Raw genomic sequence first — 24,051 nt, 5'->3', positions numbered from 1 at the left:
TTTTAATCCTTATCTGACCTACTTAGAAGAGCTATTATGAACATTGAATGGAAGTAATGTTATAACATTCTTTACAGTTTATAAAGTATTTTCACATAAAAATTATTCTTCTTCAGTTAACAGATTGGTGATTATTTAGATTCACTGCCAGGCGGCTCCTTGAGGAATATATTGCCCACCTAGACTCAGGTCTCCTGATGCTCAGGGAAGGATTCTTCTTGAAGCTTCGACTGCTGCCTTTGCATCCTTCAGCAATAAGTTCCAGTGATGCCTCCCCAGCAAGGTCTCGTTTGCACCCTAAACCGTATGAAGAGCCCCTCACTCACTCTCACTCCCACTTACTCTCTGTCACGTCACTCTGTTCATGCTCCTCATAGCACTGTCACCTCTGTAATTATTTCTGTCTTGTTTGTTCATTATCTGTCACCTTCACTGGAATGTAAACTCTACAAGGGCAAGAACTTCTCCATTTTCATCAGTGTGTATTTCCAGCACATGGAAGGCACTCAACAAGTCATTTCTTGAATGAATGAATGAATGAATGAATGAAGAAATGAATGAATATTCTTTTCCAGTAGACCTGAGAAGGTTGCTTTATGCACTGACTCTAAAGCACTGTGATGTCCTTTGGTCCCATGGTCAACGGGTAGATCCTGTTGGAATGTATTGGTTTACAAATGTTTAACTATCAGCTTATTTATCTACCTACTCTGAAAATGAGATTCTAAACGATAATAAAAAATGGCTTTGGAATGTGCCCTAAGCCTACGGTGCACATGGTACAGAATGTTCTCAGAAGCAACAGGACTCATGAATAATGAGGCAGCCACTTCTCTGACTTTATGGCCTTGCCTGCCTGGTGTTCTCACCCACAGACCTTTGCCTATATCCTAAATCTCGGCTGCCACACGTGCTCCACAGTTTCTACCCGGCTCCATGCTTAGAGCCCTGCTATTTTATGGAAAGAATGTAATTAACACCACCTACCGCAAACTTTGCTCCCAGCAGAGCCTCTGACCAAAGCAGCATTATTCCATTCAGACTGTGAATGCTAGACTGCTCCAGACGGCAAAGCTGAATCAACAGACCCTGGCAGGAAGGCTGGGTTTATTTCACAGCAGGTAGGAATGTGCAGTTGAAGCACAAACAGAAAATTTCTTTGACCTTCCCTGAATTATGTGAGCGTTTGCCATGCTTAATAAAATCAGGATCTATTAGCCTATTTTCTCCACACACAAAAATTTTTGACTGGCAAATTTACATGTAGCTTTACCCATATGAATCAGTGTCATTTATACACACACACACACACACATTTTCTCAATACATACTCATTATAAAAAGTTCAAATAATGTAAAAGTGTATAGAATAATATATAGGGTCCTTTATCCCATCCCACTCCCCTCCCCCAGAGGTATATTTTGAACATCTTAAAGTATAATATTTCTCCATTAACATTTTAGAATATATTGTTCTGACACTCTTTATGCCTTTAAAAACATTTATTTAAAAACAATTATAAAAAGCATTTATAAAAACCTTTTTTGACTTTAAAATGTGTATGTGCTCACATATTAACATTTCTGAAATTGAGCTGGCTTACATTTGATAGCTTCTTAGATTCAATGAAACACACAGTTTTTCAGTTTTCAATTAAATGGTTCATGTTCGATTTATTGTTTTGAAACTTGTTTTTCAAGAGAACCTAAATAATTTCTTGACACAATATTTACCACTCTTACTGCATTTATATCCATATTAGTGTTTGCTATTTTTAAGCTGTAAAATATATGGTTATAGCTCTCATGTCTTCAAATTGCTTCTAAATTTACTCCTGACCCCTCACACAGTGCCATAAGCATAAGGGTCCAAGTCCTTTATAAAATTTGTTTGGGGATGAGATAAAGAATTTGAATCATACTCTTGGGAACACCCTTGTAACCTGTAGCTAATATGCATACAAAACTCTTTCCTCATGCTGAGGGCAATCAGTGTGTCATTTGGCTTACACACTGGTTTATTTATATTTTCTTTAAGCTGTGTCTTTGGGAATGTTCCACCGTGTCACACGTATATAAGCCATCTGAGAATTGTGGGTTTTGCAACATCTCACCATTTTCTCATGATAGGAAATGGGGAAGTAAGGCATTTGCTAACTCCATTTCTGCTTTTGCCCACAATGGCTAGCAAGTAACGCTTTCCTTCCCATCCCATCCCCCAATTCATGAGCAGCCTTAGACTCTCTGGAGCCAGCCCAGGGGCTGAGCAGGGCTGGGGTGAACTCACGTAGACCACAGTCACGTTGCGTGAGAGTGTAGAGAATGGGAGGACGCTGTCCTGCACTTGGACTGGCTCCAGCTCAGAATCAGCCTCCGAGAAGCACGTTAGCTCTGATCCTCTCAAGAGGGAGGTCCCAAAGGTTCAGATGAGGTTGGAACTCCTCAGGGATTCCTCGGTGCAGCATGGAACTAGATGCCTGGGGCCTGCCCTACATCTTGGTACTCTTAGGACTGAAGCCTAGACTTATTCCACCTCTGACATAGGAGGATAATTGAGTGAGCCCCAAATGTTGCCCAGAATATGGAGTTCTGCAGCTGAAAACTGATACCCCGGCAAAAGCAGCGTCTCACCCTTTTGACACTGTAAGGCATTTACAATAGCCACGGTGTAACTATTCTAATGGTCCAAAAGGACAAATGGGAGCTTGGATTTTGAACCTGTGAGACCAGTCAGCATTCTCTCCATTTACCTTCCTGGGAAGGAGGCCTTGCAGTGGCTTTTGACCCAATGGCCTGATCTCCAACTGTCATAGAGCCAATCAGAACCATGAATCTGCCACAAATACCCTAGTTGCCATCTACCTCCAAAGAGACCCCAACTTGATTCACCCCTCGCCATCCCTCTGCTACCCCCCCCAAATCATCATCTCTCACCTAGGTTATTGCAATAGTCTCCCGAAAGCTTCCTTGCTTCTGCTATTATTTTCCACCAATCTATCTCCATATATAAACCAGTGTAATCCTTGAAAACATCGATTTCCTACGTCACCTCCGCCATACTCCATTGAAGAGCTTGTGCTCTTCTACTGCACTTAGAATAAAACCTAAAGTCCTTGGCCTGAACAAGTCTCCATGCACTGACCTCCCCAGCATTTCCTCCTACACATGATATTCCAGACACCAACCTTGAACATGCTGAGTTCTTTCCTGTTGCAGTGGTTGTTGCCTCTGCCTAGAAAGCATTCACTGCTCTTCTGAGCATAACCTGCTCCCTCTCATCTCAAACTCTCCACTATAACATCACCTGTTCAGCACAGCCATCCCTGGGCACCTGCCTCAAGGCCCCTCTCCCATCACTCTGCCATATCACCCCATTTATTTTCTCCTTTAAGTCCTCTTATTATGCTCTGTAATTATCCTATATGTTTACTTCTGTCTTCCTATATGAAAATTTAAACTTCTGAGAATGAGGAATGTTGTTAGTTTCTCCTTCACATCCCCTTTTTCTAATCTAGAATATTTCCTGAACAATTCTGAAAATTAATTAAAATTCATTGGGAAGTACTGCATACCATTCAAACCCACCAGCCCAGGGTTGCCTGTGTCAGGATGTGGGGAAAGGTTGAGTGAAAACAGGATAAAGCAGCTGATCACAACCCAGGTGCCCATCAGCGTCATTAATCTGCAAGTACCCTCTGACCTGCCAAATCACAGTCTTCAGGGGCAGAGTGTGAACATCCTTGATTAGGAAGTCCCATGGGTGATTCTGCTGCATCTTTGTCTCAGCATGATCAGAAAGAGCCTTCCCTTGGCCTCTGGAGTCACCAGGGCTCACAGTGGACTGTCACGGGGTTGATAACACGTGGTCAGAGCAATGCTTCAACCATCCTGCCTTAGGAGAAACAATGAACATAGAGGTGCCCTGAAGGGTGAGGGCAGAGCTCTCAGAAGTGATGTTTCGCCACAACTCAACCTTCCAGGGAAGCGTATGAGGCAACTCAGATCAAAGGGCTTTTGCAGGGGGTGCATGTGAGCAGTATAGGTGTGTGTGTCTGTGTGTGTGTTTAAAATAGCTCTTTTTACAAAAGTAAAATATTGTAGAAAATTTGGAAAATACAGAAAAAATATAAAGGAAACATTTTAGTACCAAAAAAGAAAATCACCATAGCCACTAATACTTATACTGAGTGCTTACAATCTGTCAGGCATTTTCCTATATGCTTCACATGTATTTATTTATTTAACTCTCACAACAAACCAATGAGGTGTTTTCCTCACCCATTTTACAGATGAGAAAACTGAGGCACAGGGAGGTTAGAAAATTGGCCCCAAAATATACAATCCTAGGATTTTAATTTAGCAATTTTCCTCCAGAACTCACCTTCTTAATTACTATGCAATAAATCTCTGTGTGGTTGTATATATTTATATTTGTACAAACATACACACACGTTTATATATGTAATGGGGCAAAAAAATGGTTTAAATATTAACAGCCTTTCCTCATCTTTCTATGGAGGGAGAAAGCTAATTTTTAGTTACCTTCCAGATCTCTGAAAAATAAATACAATTTTTTAGATTCACTTCTTCCAGTTAAGGTAGTGATGATCTTCCTATTGCCAGAAGCTGTATTTGCTTACTTGTTAAATCATGATTAGGTGTGTAATTTTATCAAATGTTTGTTCTATGACTGTAAAAGTAACCATATTCCTCTCTCCCCTCCCACACCCCCTTAACCTGCTAACTAAGTTGGCCCTAGATTTGTTAGCTTGGCTGTGATTTTTTTCTAATCGATGGCTAAATTTTGGTTGCTGGTATTTTGTTTCAGAAAATTGCCTCTATGTTTAATAATTTCTTTTAATAAGTTTCTTTTCTCATACCATTCTTGTCTGGTTTTGGTATCAAGGTTGTAATGGACTTAAAAAATGAGTTGAGGAGTGCTTCATCTTTTTCTCTTCTCTGAAGGAGTTTAAGTTTGGAATTACTAACACCTTGAACTCATCAATAAAAATACTCTGGGCCTAGGATTTTGCTGACAGAAAGATTTTAAATTTTTATTCAATCCCTTTCATGGTGATAGCACGTCAGGTTTTATTTTATTTGAGTCAGTTCTGATCATTTTTATTTTCCTAGGAACACATCTATTTCTTATAAGTTTTTAAATTGGGGGGCATAAACTTGTCTTCTCTCACTTAACTAATCGTGTAATGTTACGTGTATAGTAACGTTCTTTTCTCTCCTTTTTTTTTCCTTGACAAAGCCTGACAGTAGTTGCCATTTTTATTACTCTTTTAAAAGCAGACTTTTTTGATAATCTCATTTGTATCTTTGATTTCTGTTTCATTTATTTCTGTCTCTTCAACTTTCTTTGGGTTATTAAGTGAGTTTGTTCTTCCCTCTGATTTCTTAAATTGGATGCTTAGGTCAATTTTTTTTTTTTTTTTTTTGCATTTCTTCTTTGTTAAAATAAGCATTTAGGGCTACAAATTTATCTCTCAGCACAATCTTACTACATCCCACAAGTTTTGACATATAGTATTTTATTTATTATTCATTTCTAAGAATTGCCTAATTTCTATTAATTAATTCTTCCTTGACTGGTTTAGAAGTGTGTTTTAACCTTTCTCAGTGTATAGAACATTTTCAGTGATCTTTTTATTGCATTATAGTAAGAAAATGTGATAGGTATGTTACCAATCTTTCAAAACAAATTGAGATCTTTAAGGCCAAATGTATCCAGTTGACTTCCAGAAATGTCCCATGTGTGTTTAAAAACTGTAAGTTTCATGCCAATAACCCCACAAAAGTCAACTTCTATACCCCTGTAGATGTTTTACTGGCCTTCAAGGAATTCCCATATTTTCTTACCAGTAAAAATTGCATTAAAGTAACATTTTAAAAAATATACTTTATCCAAAAATTTAACATATGCTGGATTAGGAAAGAATCTTGTTTTTGAAAATGGAAAATTTTTATAAATCTAAGATGAATTATTTTCTCTCTCCATACCTCAATTTGACCTTGATTGTAGCACGGATTATGTTGTGTTATGATAAGATATTCCGAAGTCTGTCTCCCTCTTTTGATGTTAACAGCTTGGGGAAAATGCCTATGTCATACTAACTTTGTAAGCCCTCACTTGCCTGAAACATAGTGTTTTATTAATAGATTTCTCTTAAATCGATGAAATGTATTAATAGTAACCTTCCTTGCCAAATGGGTACATACTACTGCTCTCTTTATTACAGAGATGACTTAGTTCCCCTGAAACTGACTTCTCTTTCAGCCTCACTAAACCTGGTGTAACTGAGTGCACACTCCATAGAACTGAAATCCAAAAACCCTGAATACTTGTCCCCATTAATTCAATATGTAATGAACTCTTAATATATGTGTAGTGCTGTGTTCTCAGTCAGCCACTGATATGCTGTTTGCCATTTTATCTTCTTGTTGGAGTTTCCATTACTCTTGTTTCACCAATAATACAGGAAAGTTGAAGGGCGAGAGTGGTCTAAATCAGAGCTAAGGATCCATAACCCAACAGCCAGGAGAAATATGGGGTATTTTTTACAGCAAACTGTGTTACACTTTAAAATTTTATTAAACAATTATAAGAGCCTATGAACCTAGTAATGAAAGCCATGAAATAGAACATTCATGTCTATTATAAGAGAGGATTCAGTGAATGAATGAAATACTAGTGTTTAATAACTTGCCTTGCACACTCCAGTATAGATGAACTAGAATTACATAGGGAGAGAGATTAGATTGATAGGTATTTTTAAAGTGCCAGCTTTTCACTTGGTTTCAGACTAGGATTTAAAAATTAGTGTTTGAGAAGATTAAAAAGTTCTTATTTAGGGTAACTGAGACGAAGTGATTTATACCAAGAAAGAGGGAGAGAAAGAGCGAGAGAAACAGAGAGGGAGAGACAGAGACAGAGAGAGAACCATAAGCCTGCATCTCATCAGAAAGCTACATTAATCTCATGTTCATAAAACTATGTAAAATGAACATCCCCAAAAGTAACCTCAAAAGTTGGGGGAGGGAGAACCAATGTATTTCATTTATGTTGGATGAATGAATTTGGATATTTTTTCTCTGTAGATATTCACAGAAGTATTATTGTATTAATTTTCCAGCAATTTTTATTCCATTTTACAACAGAGACGCTGCTTTCTGCCCATGATTTTAATGCCAAGACAGCTGAAAAGGACTTTGGATTGTACCCTTTTGTATTAGTCTTGATTTTTCTTTAAATTCTGTTTTCAGGCTGACTTCACATGATGAGAATAGCATGAAATATATGGGTTTAGTTTACATATCTTATAGGAAATTGTAGTCGGACAATTCTGGAGGGAGGGGGAATTCACCTTCCTTGAATTCCAAAAAACTTTATCACGGTAGGAAAGACGTTTGACAGTTTTTCTTCTAACCACAAGTGCACGTTAAACTAGATTTCCAAATATATCCATTAAAAGGAAAAAAATTCTGCCTCCCACAAAGAGTTTGCCTGGTCCTCTGGCCCTGGCTGACGGCAGGCGTTATTCATCCTTTCTAAATTAGCCGGTGCTCACATCTCCTCCATCTGCGTGGGTGGTGGCGAGCTCAGCTGCTTGTTATCACTGCCTCTGAGCATTGGATGGACAAACCTGAGTTTGTGTTTTCCTGACACTGTCCTTACTTCTTCCTTACTTCTTCCTGCCCATTCATCATGCAGGCTCAACAAAGCCCAGGGAACGATCACCCCAGGCCGTAAGAAGGCTGCACCCCTGGGAAGCAGAGGTTTTGATCAGAGTGCCTCTCCATGATCTTCTGAACTCATCTGGGGAGATTTCTTACTTTACTCCAAAAGAAGGTTTCTTTATTTCTTCTTCTTCTTTTTTTTTAATTTTTTAGCCACGCAGCACAGTATGCAGGGTCTTAGTTCCCTGACCAGGGATCATCAGGGATGGAACCCATGCCCCCTGCAGTGGAAGCACAGAGTCTTAACCACTGGACCACCAGGGAAGTCCCCAAAAGAAGGTTTTCATTGTCATAGGTTATCCATAGCAACTAATTACACCACGATAGCTGCTATTATTATTATTATACATTTAGAAAAGTCAAGACACACACGATAAATTAAAAATGCATCCTCGAACTTGATTCCCTTTCCGCTGCACCTGTTATTCTTTGTTATGCAAAGTGCTATTAGTGCACATAGGCAATCATCAAAATATTTACACAGGGCAATGAAAACATGCTTAGAATGTAATAGTCTGCAAAATCCTGATTGCTTGATAACAGTTATTCCGGACTGCTACAATACATTACTTCAATCTCTAGACCACCCAGATAGATTGCTGAGGTATATTCCTTTAAATGATTAAAAATAACTGGAGTTACAAGCACAAAGATCTTAAAAACAGCAAGTCATCATTGCCAGGCTCTCTGACCTGACTCAGAAACACGTTATGTTTTCATAGTGGCCTTAAATAAAAAGTCTTAACTTGATGGTGGTTTTAAAATATAACACATTTAATTTGATGAAACCCATCTATTGGGTTGGTAGTGTTTTCATTAGATGTTTATTTTTTAATATATATATATATTTCTTCAGTGGTATAAGAAGGAAAAGAAAACATGCTAGAAGATAAATGTCATGGGCTGTATTATACAACATAAGGAATATCATCAATAATACTGTAATAATTCTGATGGGGACAGATGGTTATTAGACATTGTAGAGATCATTTTTTTTGTGTATGTAACGTCAAATCACTTGTGGTACACGTATAACTAACATAATATTGTATGTTAACTATAATACAATTCAATAAAAAATAAAATTGTGTAAAAAATTTTAAAAATTAATAAAGAAAAACATGCAATGCCTGTCTTCCCACGTTCCACTTCCACAGTTACTCATCCCTGCACACATGCACATACCACACTGCCACACCTTGTAGACATATATATGTCTGTGTACGTGTACTAACATACAGTATATACGTAGATCGAGTTATTTGTTTTTACCAAGGTAAAATTATGATCTGCATATCATTCTGTAGTTATTCCCACTCTCTACAACATGGACATTTTTCTAAGTCAATACCTCAAACTTCCTCAGTTTTTAAATACTGAATAACATTGGATTGAATGAATACACCATTGTTTAACTATTTAAAATATTGTGTTTCCAATTTTTCCTATAGCAAACAATGCTGCAGTGAGCCAACTCATTTTTACAATGAATATACTTAGCTTAGGGGTATCCATATTCTTCGACTTTTCCTGTGTTAGATGGCAAATGTGAGTTTTTTCAAGATCCCAGAGTTACTGTATGGATGCAAAGTGCTGGAAACCACTCTTTGAACTGCCACTGATGCAGTCAGATCACAAATCAAACCAGGTTATCGTTAGAAATCATACCTTCAGCTACTTCTATCTCCCCTACATGAACACAGGAAGTCTATATTCTGTGTGTTAAGCTTGTCCCTCTCAAAATTGTTATCACTTGTTTCCACTGTATGATAAAATATTTTCTCTTGCAAGGGAAACCAAAACACAAGCTTTAAATCAAATAAAAGAATTGCTACATTCATTCCCTCATTAGATCTGTATTCAGGGTGTGGTGTAAGATCAGGAAATTAAGAACCCACCCAGCTAAGGTTACTGAATGATGGATTGGTTGGAAATTTCCAACAATGTAATGAATTTAGTCTAACAGTTTGAATGGTCCGCTTAGAGACTGTAGTCAGGAAACATATATACAATGTAAACTGCCCAGCTCCTTAGAGAGAAATTAACATTGTTGGTAAAGACAAGTACTATTAAAATCACAGCACTTCTTCATTCCACCATTTCTGGTTTTCAAAGGGAACAGTGGATCCCTAAAAGTTAAGGGGTTGGGAAGAAACTTGATAAAAATATTTATCATTTCTAATTCTATAGTCCATAAGTTTATTCCTAAGCAAGTACCACATAACTTTTACAAGCAGAGAAACCGAGATTGTGGTCTAATGGAATGAATCATTTGTCCAGTAAGAGTCGCCCATCTCAGGTTCCCAGGTCTGTGCTCAATACCCAGCCATTGCCACTTCTCCTGCCATGAACAACATCACCAGGATAAAGCATCCTTTCACAGCCATCGCCCAAATCCAGTGTTGTCCCTTGCAGTCCTCAGAATGTGTTATTTTCCATTTAGCAGGCTGGCTTTTATCTTGCTAAATGAGAGTTATCCTATACACCTTCTAGCATTTTTTTTTCTACATCTTTCCTCCTGCGAAATTGAAAGATTTTCCTGAAATGATATCCTGCTGATACAACCTTGACTGCTCCTTCCCCTGGAGAGGAAACAACAACTCAGAGAATCAAGCCATAGTTTTCTTTATACCTGACAATGTTTCAGATCCCAAGGATGTTCTTAAAGGGTGGCTACGGTTACACTGTGCCTAGACCTGGCAGGGGGAGGGGAGCATTGGAGTTCTGGAAAGGAGCGGAGGTTTTGCTAATAACCAGACCATGGCAGCTGGAGCCTGGACAGCTCACGCTGTGGGCACTGCCCTCCGGGTGGTGGTAGATGCCTCTGCAGGGAGCCTGCCCTCTGTGAGCCAGCACACAGACCTGCTGGGACTGAGATGAGGAAGCCCAGGAACCAGAGCACCTGGAGGGATCCAGAGAGTGAAGACAGCTAGGAGTGGGTATCTGGCAAAGTCCTTCATATCTTCCACCTGCCCCCAAGCCCCGCCATCTAGTGCCCTCCTTCCCACCCTCCCCCACTGCTTCCCACTCCATATACTTAGTGGGTAGAGCAGTGAAATTAATCCAGCACTCTATATCTCCTGTGTGGATTTTTGCAGGAAATAATCTAATCCTAACTGACCCCATATTGTATCTGACCCAATCAATGCTTGCTTTTCAGAGAGAGGGGATAGCATTCTTTAGTCTGGGTGACTGGGTATTTAGGGGTGTGGCCTATGATAACATCCTGGGATATAACTGGTGGAGGGTAGAGATTGTGCTCTATGTACATTTTTAGTGATTAACTCACGAACGTTAAGACCATTAAACAAGGAGGAAGAACATTTTGCCGTTCCTTGCTTATTGGGTTAAGTGTACTTACAGGCACCTTGGCCATCAGGACAATGTGAGGAGTTGATAAGCCACTTAGGAAAGGGAAGGGCTCGATGTCTCCTCTCTGACCATCTCCCTCCTCTCTGACCTTCAGTTCCTGCTTTTATTCAGACACTAGCTTTCCCTCATTCGGACAACTGCAGCTGCTCCCGAACTTCCCATCACGGCCCCCCCCCCCAGTGCCATCCTGCTGCCAGAATGATCTACCGGAATGATTTCTCCAGAACAAAACCCTGACCATGTGACTCCCTCGCTGAATTCCTTTTCTGTGGCCCCTCTGCACACTGGGAAAGCTGGTGCTCCTTAAGGGGACACTCAGGCCCTTTCTCACCTGGCCCCGACCCGCCTCCAGCCTCATTACGCTAAGTGCTTGCAGTTCTGTCGACACACCAAGCTGTTCTTCCTGCCTCCAGGCCAACCCCCCCGGGCCACCACCATCATCACCTTGTCGCACCCTACACCCGATCGCCCAAGCCTGATGGACTTGAGGATAATGCTTTGTCTTCCTGTCACACAGCTCCCGCCCCAGGTGGAACGAGACTCCCAACTTTGCATCCCCTGGGTACTCCGTCGCGCACCTGTAATGTCCGTCTGTCCTGCTCAAAGGCACAGACTGAATCTTGTTCACTCCGTGTGCGCGGTCCCCAGCCCTGTGCCGGGAGCGTGGCGTGCACTGCTGGCGTAATTGCATGCTTCAGTGTCTGGCGGAGCTAGGATATGAGCGCGGCCTCTTCCTTTTCTGGCATTCTCCCAGCCCAGCGTGGCTCCTCTATTTTTGCTTCTGTTGCTGTTGGGGTGACTGTGGTGGTCGCTACAGATGCCCCCGCACTGCTGTCTGCACTGCCCCACTCGGCTCTACCGATGCCCTTGAGCTTCTCCTGTTCTTCTTAATCCTCTGGCATAGAGCTTCTCAACCTTGGACCCCTTAGCTCTGCTAGAATCACCTGCATTGCTTTTACAAAATACAGACGTCCAGGCCCCACCCCAGGCCAGTTCATCAGAACTCTTGGGGGTGGAACTCAGGAATCAGCGTGCAGGGTTTTAAGCTCCCCGCGGGACACTAGTGCAGCCTGGATTGACTGCACTGTGGGCTTTCCCTGCTTTACTTAATGGCTCCAGGGAGCTATCATTTGGGGGGAGGGGGCGAAGAATCAGGATGACCCGTAGCACTACCCACGTGAGGAAGTGAAACACCAAAGCACTCCACAGTGAGCTCTGAGCAAACTCCAGAGAAAGTCTGGCTCAGAAGCTTTCCCGCCTCTGGGCTCCACTCAAAAGGGATGACCAATACGATCTCCAGATGGGGTTTGTTTTTGTCACAGCTTATAGCACATACTCTTGATGCCTGGCTATGGTGTGCAGATTTGAAAATATCCCCACACTTCAAATCACTGTTGACCCTCTTCTAAAGAGAGTAGTTGAATTCCCCAGACATTACTTCTTAAAGACTCTTCAGCATATGAGATGTGTTTACCATATAGCATTGCATCCAGCCATTTCACAAACTAGAATTTATGGAACAATTCCCAGCAGCCCCACTTGACACAACAATGAAAGAGTTAGTACTGGGAACACTAACACCTTGGCTGCCCTCCTCCTTACCTGTTTCTACCTCTCCACTCCCACCCTTTCCTCCATCCACAGCCTCGGCCTGTGCAATCCGTTCTGGGGCCGTGGCCACTGCAGGGTCCACCTGCTGACGGCGGCCTCTGGTGTGCCTGTGAGATGAGTGTCACCATGGGTTTAGAAGAGAAATCAAATGCCTCTCTGATGTGTCCTCAGAGAGTGAAAGGACTGCTGCAACCATGCTGTCTCGTTTACATTGTGAACACAAAAATGTCTCAAAACACAAAAAGTTTCCCGCTGTGGCTCTGATCTCAGTTTCCTGAGTGCAGCCCTTCATAGAGAAACAAAATGAAATGGTCTTACCGAGCAGCTGGGTTTCTCCAAAAGGTCTGAAATGCTGGATTCAATTAAAGCGACAATAACTGAGCATCTACTGTGTACACGGTGAGTAGCCCACGGGTGCAGAGGGGGAAACACAAAACCTGGTCCCTACTTCCCAAGGAATCACTGTTCAGCGAGCTGGAAAGAAAGACACACACAACAATATTTCAAATCCAACTAAGATAGTAAGTATAACAGAGGTTTAACAAAGTACAATAAACAACAGGGAAGAATGATTCATTTTGACTAGAAGAAAAATAGATTGATGTATTACTTCTATTTATATCCAAATATTGTTTCAGAACAAATAAAGATCTTTTACGATAAGTTGTTTCTCTTGTCTTTATATATTCCTTTCCTTTCCTAACACACTCACAAATACACACGGCATCACAATCATGGATTTCTTGTGAAACAGCACCATTAAGAACTTGCCAGATATGGGGATGATGGGAGGTTGGGAATTCAAAGCCGTTTAAAAATAATTACAAAAGGAACTTCAGCCTTGGGCATCTACAGATACCAGCACAGCAATCTGTTCTGAGAGGGAACATTTACCGGTATTTTCTGCCACCCCTGAAACAGTCTTCCTAAGGTACAAATCAGGATGTGTACTATCCTGCGTGTGAAATAAAATCAAAATAAAGCTCGCTGAGAAGTCACCTCTTGCAAGCTCAGCTATCTACACATATATTGTTTATAAAGCATTGGAAGTTGAAAAGATTGTTCAGTTTTGTACAGTGAGACCACGTCCTTAAAGGTCCACGTGTAACCAACTCTCTTGTAGACAACACTGTGGAGTAGATGAAATGATTGCCACAGGGATGGAGGCCAAGAGGCAGCCTCCTGTTGTCTTGCATGTTCAAATGACCAGCGTGGCACAGCATCGAAGCACAGAGGACACAGGGTCCACTGACATATTTGTCTCAATTTGTTGAAACCTTTAAAAATAGTGAGTTATTTAATAACCAAGGAAATATAAGGATCAGTTTTTTCTATAACAGGACAAGGTTGCAAACAAAGACTGCGAGCCAGAGATAAGATATGCTTCCTGGGATGTGGACAGTGCAGGTAACCAAAGTGCTGAATGCTGTTCATCATAATATCTTTTTTTGTTTGTTTGTTTCACGGGTTTTTTAAAGTAATTTATTTTTTTTTGTTTTGTTTTTTTTTCTTTGTTCTTTTTTTTTCCTTTTTTTTCTTTTTTTCTTTTTCTTTTTTCTTTCTTTTTTTCCTTTTTTTTTTTTTTTCTTTTTCTTTTTTTCTTTTTTCTTTTTTTTTCTTTTTTTTTCTTTTTCCTTTTTTTTTTCCTTTTTTTTTTCTTTTTTTTTTTCTTCTTCTTCTTTTTTTTTTTAAGTATTGTCCCCACCCCAGATCTACAGAGTCAGAGACTCTGAGGGTGAAGCCCAATAATCTTGTTTTGTTTGTTTGTTTGTTTGTTTTAAATTAATAGCTACTCTATTTATTTATTTATTTATGGCTGTGTTGGGTCCTCATTTCTGTGCGAGGGCTTTCTCCAGTTGTGGCGAGCGGGGGCCACTCTTCATCGTGGTGCGCGGGCCTCTCACTACCGCGGCCCCTCCCGTTGCGGGGCACAGGCTCCAGACGCGCAGGGTCAGCAGTTGTGGCTCACAGGCCCAGTTGCTCCGTGGCATGTGGGATCTTCCTATACCAGGGCTCGAACCTGTGTCCCCTGCATTAGCAGGCAGATTCTCAACCACTGCGCCACCAGGGAAGCCCCATCATGATATCTTAATCAGAAAAGCTGAGTAAGACGGGTGGCTCTTTTGCTCTAGCTAGACCGTATTTGTGAAAAGCCACTTTGCATCCATGCTAACCCTCCGAAGAATATGAGCCTATATATATGACTATATATGGTCAAGGATTTAACAAAAAAACAGTCTTGCCAAATGGAAATGAGTTCTAGGGCTCACCGCTCCGTTTGTAGAGAATCCACTAGTGACCCTTCTTCCTCTCCTCTGTCTTCCCCCTATAGTTATCATTCTTTTGTATCTGCTTATTAGTATTTATATTGTCAAGTTTACATCATTGTCTAAAAAGAAATTGAAAGATAGCTATTGATTTTTCCCAAGGGCAGAGATAATTAAAAGTTGCTTTGTTATCTTGCTACCTCAATAAAATTATAAATGGCTCTTAAGGCTTTGGAAGACAATTAATTTTGTTAATCGTTATATGTTTTGTGTATTTGACATATTTCATTTTAAAAGACTAAATCATCAAGGCCTAGTGGGCAGAAATTGCATCTCTTAGAAAACACTGCTGCTCCTTATAACAAAATCACATCCTAAATACAGGTTAATACATCAGGATTTCTGAAATCTTGTCCTTATAAAGTGTAGTTTCCCATTGAATCTTCCAAGGACTAGATGACCAGAGCAGGCCTCCAACTCAGCTATAGGGATGACAAGATGGCAACAAGAAAACAAAGGATTATGCCTTTAGAGGCAGGACCTGTTTCTCAGCTGTTCGTTTGACTTTGCTAAAAATAGAACTACATTTGAATTTTCAGTATTTGTATTCACTCATTCATTGATTCACCCTGAGAGGGGGACTAAAGGCTATTTGAAAAGTCCAGTTTTAAGGTCAGGGGAATGCTTTTGGATGTTTTTGATGACCAGAGTGAACATGGATGGAGGGGAAGAAGATATTAATTCACAGGCCTCTGAAAAACTTTTAAAATGTATTTGGAACAACCAAGTCTTTAAAAAAAAAACAAAAAAACTTGTGAATTTAACAATTAACCCGCCTTGTTAGAGCCAGCACATTTGCTTTACACTGATTTATGGTGAAGTAAAACCATACCCGTGGTGTGTCTCATGTTATCTCTCCAGCAGATCAGAGCCTTTTGTACCATCAGAATGAATGGTTTACTAGCAAACACTTATTAGAGGCTCCAAAGTCATTTTAATATTTTAAGTGATTATAGAAGTTTAAAACTGTTATATTTTCAGTTTTAGTAAAGCCTAGTAGAAATAGGCACAATTTGCTTATAAAGTTTTTGAAAGAAAATTAATCTCTGGTTATAATATGTTCCCAGCGGCAAATATGGCCGACTCTATGACATGGGATCCAGAAATGCCTTGTTATTAGAATTGGAGCCCTTTTCTAATACACTTAGAAAATGCAGGGGTTTTCAATCCAAAAATAGGCAGAAGACCTAAATAGACATTTCTCCAAAGAAGACATACAGATGGCCAAGAAGCACATGAAAAGATGCTCAACATCACTAATTATTAGAGAAATGCAAATCAAAACTACAATGAGGTATCACCTCACACCAGTTAGAATGGGCATCATCAGAAAATCTACAAACAACAAATGCTGGAGAGGGTGTGGAGAAAAGGGAACCCTCTTGCACTGTTGGTGGGAATGTAAATTGATACAGTCACTATGGAGAACAGTATGGAGGTTCCTTAAAAAACTAAAAATAGAATTACCATATGACCCAGCAATCCCACTACTGGGCATATACCCAGAGAAAACCGTAATTCAAAACGACACATGCACCCCAATGTTCATTGCAGCACTATTTACAATAGCCAGGTCATGGAAGCCACCTAAATGCCCATCGACAGACGAATGGATAAAGAAGTTGTGGTACATATATACAATGGAATATTACTCAGCCATAAAAAGGAACGAAATTGAGTCATTTGTTGAGACGTGGATGAATCTAGAGACTGTCATACAGAGTGAAGTAAGTCAGAAAGAGAAAAACAAATATCGTATATTAACGCATGTATGTGGAACCTAGAAAAATGGTACAGATGAATCGGTTTGCAGGGCAGAAGTTGAGATACAGATGTAGAGAACAAATGTATGGACACCAAGGGGGGAAAAACCGCGGTGGGGTGGGGATGGTGGTGTGCTGAATTGGGCGATTGGGATTGACATGTATACACTGATGTGTATAAAATTGATGACTGATTAAAAAAATAATAATAATTTAAAATAAATAAATAAATAAATAAAAAAGAAAATGCAGGGGTTTTGTCAAGGTATGTGAGTAATGACCCCAGACTCTCTATGCACATTGATCAATGAGTCTCATCTTAGTCCACTTCTTGGTGGTGGCCACTAGGAAGCCCGTGTTGAGTGAGACTCAGACAGAACACACAGGTGAAGTGGAGAAGCCTATCAAGTTGACAGCAAATAGCGAGGGCTGAGGCTCTCACACAATGTCTTTGTCTATGCTGGTCTGGTCTAGTACCCACTATCTTTCAAACACAATTTCTTAGTCACATGATTTAAAAGAAATTCCCTACTTCACTACATACTCATAAAGATTCTCTCTCCTTTACTACTAGATACCCATGTGTGTTGGGAGGGGTAGGGAATGATTATGATAAAAAAATTCTAAAAACCCATAAATATTTTCTTAAAAACAAATTCTGAAATCCTGTGCACACTTTCTTGAAAAACAACTTTAAAAATTAAAATTAAAAACAATCTCTTAACACCTCAGATTATTCCTATCATTCATGATTTTTTTCCCCCTGGACTATAGTTATGTGTTTACTGGAACCAAACTGTCTCCTTTCAGTGGAATATTGGGAAAGCTTTAATTTGGGGTTATATGGAGATGAATAGTACACGGTTCCTGACCTCAAGAAGCTCACCATCAAATGCAAGGTAGAGACACATAGCAAATAATTGCATTACCTCGTGGGCAATGATAAACCATGGGCACCAAACAGCCCAATGAAGGGAGGTGGGGAAGAGAGAGAGCATCAAGAAGGCTGCCTGGAGGAGAAGACATGTGAACTGATCTCCAAAGGATGTATTACACTCCAAAGGATGTGCATTATCCAAGAAGAAACCAGAATCCTTTTCAAGTTCCCTGGGTTCTAGCCCTGCCTCCTTCATCCTTTCCTGGGTTCTAGCCCTTGCCTCCTCCTGCTTTTCTCCTTGCTCCAGCACTGATGGCATTCTTAGCTTTTCCAGTTCTCCTTCATGCCTAAGGGCCAGCTGGCATGCTCTTTCTTCTCTGTGTCTGGAGCTTCCATCTACATCAGGTTCATTCTTACCTATTCCTTAAAGCTCAGCTCATCTATTAGTTTCTCAAGGAAACCTTCCTTAGGGGCCTTTTGGATGTTCCCCAACACCTTACACTTACCCTTTGTTGCATTCGTCAACATTTTATTAATGAATTGTGCAATTGGTTGCTTGTTTTCTCTTTTCCCTGCCAAAACATAAGCTTCATGAAAGCAGGTACCCATTTACATCTTCTTAAATTAACTCTGAGCACCTGGCAGAGGGTAAGACACAAGGTAGACATTCAATGGTTATTCTGTGGTGCAACTGTTTAGACAAGAGGTGATGAGAACCTGAACTAGAACAATGGGAGGTCGGGGACGGGGGGAGAGTCTGGACAGAACTCTAAGATGCACATTAGTAGAGCCAGTTCATCTATTTGATGGGGGAGGAAGGAAAGGAGGAGTAAAGGATGACTCACGGGTTTACTGTCTACTTATCACTTTGGCTTGCCAATCATTAAAAAGGAGTGCCTTGTATCGCTCTGTACTATGTCATTTAAAACACACCCACAGCAATTTATTTATTGTTTTTCTACATTTCACATGGAGATTTGAGAGTTATATGTTGAGTTATATACTAATAGGTGAGTCTTTAGACCGAGGCACCCTATCTTTGCTTTGGTCCACACTCAAATATTCGGTCATCTGACCACGTCCTGGATGTGACTGGTAATAGTGAAGGAATTCATAGTAATCACGATGCCCAATATGGAGGAGATTTAGAGTGATGCTCTATGAAAACTGTCCCCTCTCCACCTTATCCAATCTCCCTCATCCCTTCGTTTACCCTTCACTCTGCTCGGAGAGTATCCCTCCCTCTGCCTAGGAGAGAGCTAAACTGTGAGGCTGTGACTTTGTCTGAAATGTGGAACAGGATCACTCCCATTGTTCTCTCCCACTCCAAGTTTCATAGATAGAGGACTTGGAGTTTCTCCTTTCCCTTCCTCAACCTCAGGGCCCTCTCAACCAAGAATGAATACAAAATGGGATCATTTAAAGCCTACCACAGTTTATTATGTTTATATACCGAGAAAGACTGAATAAAAGTTGGGGCTGGAAGCTAATGCATTACAGTGCATTTTCTAGTATCTCAAACATTTCTTCCCAGTCCATACCCTTTCCCCCAAACCACCTACCGTAGCTCTAGTATTTGTGGTTTCAATGTATATATCTATCCTTATCTCTTACAGGCATTTTTGGTCAGGAATTTAAATCTTAAGTAAAGTTTTCTATCTTTGGAGTAGCAACTTGTCACGTAATAAAGGGTCTCTCCAAGTTTTCAACCCATAATCCTGGAAGGAATTTCAGTAAACATTTATGTAACTAGAGAAATATACCAAATATGAGGTATATCTCCTTAAGTGGAAGAAATCTGACTTGCCTTTCAGAGCCTTGGGATAAGCACAGTTTACTTAAGTGGAAAGAATTTGTATGTTTGGCCCAATTGATAAAGAAACCCTGGAATGTTCCTAAATCCCTAAGTGACTTGGCTCCATTGAGTTGTCTGATTGGATCTATTCAGTCTATAAACTGAGAACTACCTGGTGCTGATTCTTACTCTACTTTCTTTTGCTGTTGCCATCGCTTGTCTTCTCTCTCTCTCTCTCTCTCCTCTCTGTCTCAGATGCTTCCTCAAGTTTTCTTTTTTATTTTTTTCATAAAAAACAGAAATTTATTTCTCGCAGTTCTAGAGGCTGGAAGTCCAAGATCAAGATGTCTGGTGAGAGACAGCCTGCTTCCTGGTTCATAGGTGGCTGTCTTTTTGCAGTTTCCTCAATGATGGAAGGGGCAAGGGAACTTGCTGGGGTCTCTTTTATAAGAGCACTAATCCCATTCATGAGGACTCCACCCTCATGACCTAATCATCTCCCAAAGGCCCCCATCCCCATCTCCAAACACTGTCACGTTGGGGGTTAGGTTTCAACATAAAAATTTAGCAGAGATATAAACTTTCAGTTTTATTTTTCCTAAACATTCAATCAGTGCTGGAACCCAGAGTTTAAGACATGTAATATAGCACCTTTGCCATACAGAGCTCTATGTAACGTCCAAGTTGAGGAGGTAACCATGGTGATGTCTTGGATTAACAAAACAATCACATGCAAAGAGGTTCAAGCAGCAAAGTTATATAACTGTGTGTCTAGAGGCAGACTTCTATTACTGAAGCTCTACTTAGATCAAGGGATGAGGTTCAAGGTTCCCATTACTTAACTATATGTCCCTTAGGTGCAAAATACTAGTGACTCACTTCACTTCCACGGTGATATTGCATATGCTTGGCAGAAACTGGCATAGAACATGGTTAATTCTAAGAGTGTAACCAATCAACAGTGGAGAATGCTGTGCCTAAAAAACACACCACCACCTTCTCCTGCTTCTCTGATATACAATACACCCTGACTTTGGAGAAACATATCACCTCAAAGTGCCTCCAACTTTGACTTTGCTCCACTGATGCAGCAAGTGCCAAGGACCCGTTTATTCCAGGTCAACCCTGCTGGGAAGGTCTGGTCTCCCTGATCTTTAGCCAACAGCAAGGAGTTCAGCCTGTTTGTTGAGAATGATCATAACTCATGTAAAATCAGAACAGTATTCCTCGATGCAAACCCACCATTGCCCTGCCTCCACATATTAAGAAGGCCACTTCTTAACATATAGAGAAATGAAATGTAAATGATCAAAAATAAGTCTGCGTGAAAGCCCCTTTCTTCATCCGTGTGCATCTTCAGACTGCCCTCTGTGATTTTTTCTTCTCCTTCAAGGCTGCTTTTGCTGTATATGTCGTCCCATTTCACTAGGATATGGGTGTTCCACATAAGTTTGCCTCAAAACCCTTCCCCACACATCCCCAGCATAAGTCCACAATAAGACTAAGAGTCAAGTAGCTAATAGAGGGAGGGGTATATTTGGGGTATTATGGTTAACTCTGGGTGTCTTTGCCTGGTTTTTATTAGTATAAATTTATTTATTTTATTTATTTATTTTCAGCTGCGTTGGGTCTTCATTGCTGTGCGTGGGCTTTCTCTAGTTGCAGGGAGCGGGGGCTACTCTTCATCGTGGTGCGCGGGCTTCTCATTGCAGTGGCTTCTCTTGTTGCGGAGCTCAGGCTCTAGGTGCGCAGGTTTCAGTAGTTGTGGCAGGAAGGCTCAGTAGTTGTGGCGCACAGGCTCTAGAGCCACAGGCTCCGTAGTTGTGGTGCACGGGCTTAGTTGCTCCGCGGCATGTGGGATCTTCCCAGACCAGGGCTCGAACCCGTGTTCCCTGCATTGGCAGGGGGATTCTTAACCACTGCGCCACCAGGGAAGCCCTGCCTGTTTTGTTTCTGCTTTTATTTTTATTTATTTATTTATTTTTTAAAGGTGTAGGCTTATTTATTTATTTATTTTTGTCTGTGTTGGGTCTTCGTGTCTGTGCGAGGGCTTTCTCTAGTTGTGGCAAGTGGGGGCCACTCTTCATCGCGGTGCGCGGGCCTCTCACTGTTGCGGCCTCTCTTGTTGCGGAGCACAGGCTCCAGACGTGCAGGCTCAGTAATTGTAGCTCACGGGCCTAGTTGCTCCGTGGCATGTGGGATCTTCCCAGACCAGGGCTCGAACCCGTGTCCCCTGCATTGGCAGGCAGATTCTCAACCACTGCGCCACCAGGGAAGCCCCTGTTTTTATTTTTTAATTGCTATCTCATCAGCTATACTCTAGTCTCCCTGAGAATAAATAAAATAAGGACATAACCAAGGAACATCAAATTCTTCTCTATTAGACAATTCATTACATGTGGATAATTTTGTGTGAGTATATATATCTACTTCCTCTTTCAGGAAGGGCAAATTGTCATCCTTTAGCTTAATATAGTATATATACATATATAGGGTCAGGAAATGTGTATTTGATATTTTTGCAAAATAGGCCCAAGCCCCAATCAAAGGGGTAGTAACGGGTAGTCACCTCTGAATGATAGTCTTATTGTGACAGAGGATAAACACAAGATGTTGCAGCCACTCGACATACATATATAGACACATATATTTTCCTGCTTTTCTAGCAGGAAAGTAAATATTAACTTATCTACCTATCCTCTGTTGCCCACTTGCTACTCTGAGCATACTTGGCAAAGACGGTTGCAGTCTTCAGTAAAGCTTATAGCCATAAATTTGCTGTAAGGTGATTTGCTCGCTTTGAAATCAAACCTTTAAAAGCTAACTAGCCCTCACCAAGGTCAAACCCAAGACCTTACAGTATAATGTCCCAAACCTCAACTGTTTAACACTCCAGACCTAAGAAGGGGATTCATGAAGTGACCCTAGTAAATTACTCAAAAGGGAGAAAGAAAAATTGAGCACGCCCCAGATTCTTACATTAGTCTTACACGTCTCTCTTTAATTCTGGAGTTCTCTGTGAAGGAACAGACAATCATACTGGTGATCTCAGTTTTCCTCTTTCTTAAGAGAAAGTGCTTTTTCCCAGAATCCTAGAATCTCAGCATGAGAAGGACCTTAAATGTCATCTAGCCCCACACTTCATCCAATACACAAATTGCCTCATCATCACACCCAGGAAGCAAGTGGTACCTGCTCTCAGCCTTAGCCACCCTAGCAGCAGACAACACTGTCTGTTCCATTTTTGGACACGTCAACTTGATGGAAAGTTCTAGATCTTGTATGACCTTGGTTAAGACTTTAGAAACGCTAAGCATTAAAAAGATTATGGTGTTCCCTGCCTTTCAAGCAATATGTAATTCAAAATTTTAAAATACTGAATTATAAAGTAAGGGAATAAAATTTTGTTCTAAATGTCCTCATGATGAAAACTTTGATTGTTGCTTTATTTTTTTAAAATATTTTATCGAAGTATAGTTGATTTACAATGTTGTGATAATTTCTGCTGTACAGCAAAGTAATTCAGTTATACATTTATATATTCTTTTTCATTATGGTTTATCACAGGAAATTAAATATAGTTCCCTGTGCTATATGGTAGGACCTTGTTGTTTACTCATCCTATATACACTGGTTTGCATCTGCTAATCCCAAATTCCCAATCCTTCCCTCCCCCACCCTCCTGATGTGTTGTTTTAAATCTCAAATGTAAAATTCTTTTTAAAAAAAATTTTTTAATATCCTTTCAGGCTTTGATGCCCTGCTTTGTGGTGTCCTATGCTCATGTGTAATTTGCTAGGAATCTATCATGGCCCTTCTAAATCTTCCCTTCTTCAGACTAAACATTCTCCTTTTCACTATTGCTCAGAAATCACAGTTTCCAGAGTTTTCACCTTTCTTTTCTAGCTGTGCTCCAATTCACCACTGTCCTTCTTTCTGCTATCAATATATCCAACTCAGCTTGGACACTGACCACTCTTGTTCCAGACATGGCACATCAAGGAATAACCTCCCCAATTCATGGTGATCACACTACTTGGACTTGGCCTTGCAATCTGCCCACTCCTCCCGTTTTGTGTTGCTAATTTTCTGGAACTAAGGGCAGCCTTTATATCTCACCCTTCTACTTCTTATCTTGTTAGATTTGGCCCATTGTTCCATCCTGTCAAGCTATTTTGGGTTCCAACATGCTTGCCCTCCCACCCAGCTACAGAGTCACCAAGAGACCATGAGTTGCTTAGTCTGCCAGCTCCATGGCCCAACCAAACAGAAGTGAGGTCTCTAAGAGGAGTCCTTATTCATCTCACTCTGACTTAAATGAGTACCTCTCCCCTTTCTAGGAGCTCATAATGACAATCCATTCCAAAGTTTTTTCAGTATCAATATCAAATGTTCCATTTTGTGGTCTGAAGAGTCTAAACTTCTTCCCCTTTCAGAAAACTGGGACATCTTCCCTTTCCCATCCAGCCTCAGGGCACATTTTTTATGCTCCACAATTCCTCAACCAGCACTGACAGCGATTTTCAATTGAAATTGCACAGAGCCAAGGGCAGAAGTCAT

General features: G+C 40.6%; 1 long non-coding RNA gene across 2 annotated transcripts in view; it reads right to left on the bottom strand.

The window, feature by feature from the left end:
- LOC118905393 overlaps window positions 1–13,185 on the bottom strand; it is a 105,775-nt gene extending 92,590 nt beyond the window's left edge. Inside the window, exon 1 of one of the 2 annotated variants that reach the window (XR_005022215.1) lies at window positions 13,048–13,185. This is a non-coding gene — a long non-coding RNA (uncharacterized LOC118905393). Of the gene's footprint in view, window positions 1–987; window positions 1,063–13,047 lie in introns of those variants that run through there. The other variant, XR_005022214.1, reaches the window with a different exon arrangement.
- Between the last annotated feature and the right edge of the window lie 10,866 nt (window positions 13,186–24,051).

The sequence above is a fragment of the Balaenoptera musculus genome, chromosome 12 (genome assembly GCF_009873245.2).
Source record: "Balaenoptera musculus isolate JJ_BM4_2016_0621 chromosome 12, mBalMus1.pri.v3, whole genome shotgun sequence".
Lineage (NCBI taxonomy): Eukaryota > Metazoa > Chordata > Mammalia > Artiodactyla > Balaenopteridae > Balaenoptera > Balaenoptera musculus.
Note: the sequence above shows the minus strand (reverse complement) of the source record. Positions and strands in the feature narration are given on the sequence as shown.